Source organism: Pinus tabuliformis, chromosome Q (genome assembly GCF_031772625.1).
Source record: "Pinus tabuliformis cultivar Carrire ecotype Pingquan chromosome Q, CPIR1, whole genome shotgun sequence".
Classification (NCBI taxonomy): Eukaryota; Viridiplantae; Streptophyta; class Pinopsida; order Pinales; family Pinaceae; genus Pinus; species Pinus tabuliformis.
In genome coordinates, this window is record NC_142296.1 from 960,520,002 (window position 1) to 960,524,433 (window position 4,432).

General features: G+C 38.5%; 1 pseudogene; it reads left to right on the plus strand.

Annotated features, from left to right (window-relative positions):
• The first annotated feature begins 414 nt into the window (after positions 1-414).
• LOC149222673 (galactoside 2-alpha-L-fucosyltransferase-like) lies at positions 415-1,140 on the plus strand (annotated as a pseudogene).
• The last annotated feature ends 3,292 nt before the right edge of the window (positions 1,141-4,432 follow it).

Sequence of the window (4,432 nt, forward strand, 5' to 3'; positions counted from 1 at the left end):
ATAGGGAAGGTTGGCTAGCACTTATGAAATACCAGAGAATGGTCTTATTGGATCCCAGATATAGGACACACAATTAGACGATTAAACTAATATATTCCCAAGGTGATTCCCAGAATCGCATATACAGAAGATATGCGCATATATAGAAAATATGTGCATATATGGAAGATACACATATACAAAAGTTGTTCATATAGGAAAGATATGCGCATATACACATATGTTCATATCTTCCATATAGGCGCATATCTTCCATATATGGGCATATATTCCATATATGCACATATCTTCTATATATGTGATTTTGGAAATCACCTTGGGAATGTATTGGTTGAATCATCTAATTGTGTGTCCTATATTTGGGATCCCCGCAGCTTTAGAAGGTAATTGACCGGTACCTGGCAATGCACCGCTATGGAATTCTATAACATCAACGACATCTTTAACAGTGGTGGAGTTCCCCAAGGTAAATATATTGTATGGGGTTCTCTATGGAATGGGTTGGTGAATCACCTCATATTTATGGTCTCGACTTTTATTTATGCGATTCTCTCACAACAAGTACTGTTGATCGATTACCCTATTTGGGATCATATCTTCCGCAACCCTTTACAAGGGTTTTCCCCAAGTCTAATACCCTTTGGGTGCCCCTTGAATTATAGTTTGGGGATTCACTACAATCATTTAAAGGATTCCCATTTTGTTTTTGGGAACACCAAGGAGTCGGACTATGAGAACACAATAGTCCACATGGAGATTACCCATGTGAGCTCCCTTTCAGAGAGTAAGTTCACGGTCTATCCCTCAAGGGTTTCTAGGGCAAAAAATGTGCCCTTTATCATAATGAGAAGAAGCAACGATTACTTTTCCCTGGGTATCTTCCTCAACCAGGCTCTTTCTCTTGTTTTGGATGCTCTATTCTAGAAAAGAAACCCTTTCCACATTTTGTCTAAGTATCTCTTTTCTCCCAATGACCAAGTATGGAAACACGTATGCCATTATCGAGACAATACCCTTGCCCCTTCCACCAGAAGGATCAGGGTTAAGATACCAGAGTTAATTGAGGAAAACTACACCAATGCCTTTGACCCCAACATTTTTCTCTATCCTCCCTTTGTTACAAAACTGAACTTAATTTAGCCCTCAAACCAGCCTCCACGCCTACCAGTCTTCACCAAATTAGGGTTGTGGCCCACCTAGACATATGCTTACCCCTTTGGCCTACTATTCAATAAGATAAGTCTTGTGGCTTGCTTGAGAAAGGCTCCTGTAAGTGTGACCCACCTAGGAGAGAGATTTCTCACCATGAAAAACACACCCACACACTTTAGCTCTTCCTTATGCATGTGATCAACCTAAGAGATAACTCATACCTACAATAGAAGATAAATAAGCCCAAAAAAATCCACAAATAAGCCCAAAATTTCCCCTAAGAGGCTCAACCTTATGCCTAGGGGACTTGGCCCATTAAATAGCCTTACCATGGCATCAACCTAGCCCTTCCTCCTTTGTTGGCGATACCTTACTTCTACGACTATTTCAGAGAGACGAAAATGTGTGTGAGATGATCAAATGATGTTGTAGGACACTTGATTTTATTTGTATAGGAGATGGAGAGGGGTTTCACTTGTAAAATTAATCCCAAGCCGAACTTGATAAATTACACATGTGTGGGCTTAATTTCAAAAATATATTTTTCCTTATCCAAATATAGTGATCTTTAGGTCAATTTTGGCCCTCTTGGAAAGAGGAATTCATGTCCACAATTATCTTCTTCAAAAGAGTTTCCCAAAGTGGAATTTGGCCCCAGTTGCAAAATTTAACACTCCCTCTCAACTAGGGAGAATTCCACCTGCCAATCCATCCTTTCATCATGAACCATTTTTGCATCTCACCTCAACTCCTCTGAACACTGATATAGATAATGAAGAAGAATCGATCAAGAGTGAGTTACAAGAGCTTGCCACTCTCCACTCGAAAAAGTCAGTCAAAATATAGGGGTAGAACCCCAATCAGGCTTGATCCCAAGTGATCAAGTTGGTTGAACATCATGCATCCTAGACATAAGAAGTACGACAATACACGATGCGTCCATTTGTATCGCTATGGTCCCTATCCTCTTTTCCCAACTCATTGTTTGGATGAGAGGTACTTCCCATGAGTCCTAGACTATGTGGGTAGGATGTATGCTCGGGCATCCACAAGAGAAGGTGAACCACTCATCTTGCCCATATTCTATAGGAGAATTTGAACCAATCATCTTATGCATATCTCATCAACCATAGGGGAAGGTGAACCACTCACCCTACACACATGTCAACCACCATAGGGGAAGGTAAACTACTCACCCTATGCATGTGTATTTTTCCCAAAACACAACCATCATAGGGAAAGGATAAACCACATCCTATGTGCATGCAAACCATCGATAGTAGGGAAAGGATGAACCATGTCCTACATGCATGCCAACCAAAAATCGTAGGAAGGATCCTACATGTGGGGAAAGGATGAACCACATCCCACCGACATGTCAACCATTGATCATAGGGAATGATCATCCTACATGTGGGGTAATGATGAACCAAGTCCCTTCGATATGTCCATATGTGACAACAGATAGACACCTATATGCATCTCTCACTAGGGAAAACATGTATAGGGAAAGGACGAGCTACCTCCCGTACATAGTGAACCTATAAGGAAAGGAGAGTATCAACATCCTATGGTCGCATATAGTTCCAAAAAGTACCCCAGACCTAGAGGAGCTCTTGGAGTTCAATGTTCAACTAGTATCCTCATAGTAGAATCTTTCCGCGACTCCCAGTCACTCTCTGAAGGAAGATAAACTTACCAAGAAGCTTTGTGAGGATGAAGGTAACCTACACATTCATCTTGAAATGATGGATCTTGATTGCTCCCAGATGTACCATATCCCAAATAAAGTGGCACCTGATGAAAAAATGCTTAGAGTGGTCATGGAACGTGGGATTCTTAAAAAGGAACAAATCCCACTCTGCAATATACAATGAAGGTGTGCTCACATTAGCAAAATTTTGAGGTCTAAAATGGGCCTCCTAAGGAAATTATAAAATAATAGTGGAAATAAGAAAATAAGATCACATCATCAAATTTTAGAGAGAAAAAAGAAAAAAACTATTTTTTCAACTCGTATGTTCAACTTATCTCCCTATGGGTTTACTCAAATTTTGAGCGGAAACACTCGTTGGATGTAAAATTTGATTCCTCATCCAAGTATCCGTGTTGCATACTTTTGATGGACCCTACAACATAAAAAAATGATAAATACATGAAAAACGTGATTGCAATCACGCTTATTTCATGTTTTTCTCATTTTTCGTATAGCAGGGCCCATCGAAAGTATGCAACATAGCTAGTCTTTGGATGAGGAATTAAATTTTGCATGCAACGAGTACTCCCGCTCAAAATTTTAGTAAAACCTTATAGAGATAAGTTGAAAATACGAGTTGAAAAAGCAGTTTTATTATTTTATTATTTTTTAATCTTTTTACTTTTTTACTCCAAAAATGGTGAATCATCATCCCCCATGGTTGATATCATCATCTTTAATCCTATTGGTTCTTATAAAGTCTATTTTTGTTGTACATTTGTCTTAGGAGGCCCATTTTAGACCTTAAAATTCCCCTAATGAATGGCTAAGTGAAGAACTTCCTTAAATGACTTCATAGTAAGCGATGCTTACTTCTTTATACATTCAACCTCAATGGAGCTCCCAGATTTCAATCTTTGATTCATCCATGAAATAAAGGTGGATTATAACACCTATATGTGATCTTTCCATTCACCATTTTGCTAATCCAACAATTTCCAGTAGAGTACCTTAGACCACCCACAAGTTGACTATATCTAGATCAACAACTTCTCCATTTTATTAGACCATTAAGCTAAAGAAGAAATCAATTCCCTCTTACATTGATAAGTGAGAGTAACATCATCTGTGGACAAACACCATTAATAATTGAATCATAGCACCCTCTGAATATCGGGAAAGAAACCTTGCCATCAAGCTATCTACAACCTGCTATTAATCCTTTGGCCCAAGAGGCAAAGTCATTCAATCCTTGTCATGCATATTTTCAGATACCAAAGATATATCATATCATCATTAGAGTCATTAGATCATAATCAACTATTTTGACTTACCTAATGACCTTTGACATGGACATCCTTCTTGTAATATTCATTAGACATGCAAAGGAGTTGACAAATAGATTTTCTCATACTTCTGAATTACTTCAACTCCCTTTGAATCCTCCTGAGGAAATTTTGATGAATGGTCTTATTGGATCCCAGATATAGGACACACAATTAGACGATTAAGACAATAGATTCCCATGATGATTCCCATAATCACATATTCAGATAAACTCAGTCATACTTTTATTTTATATAC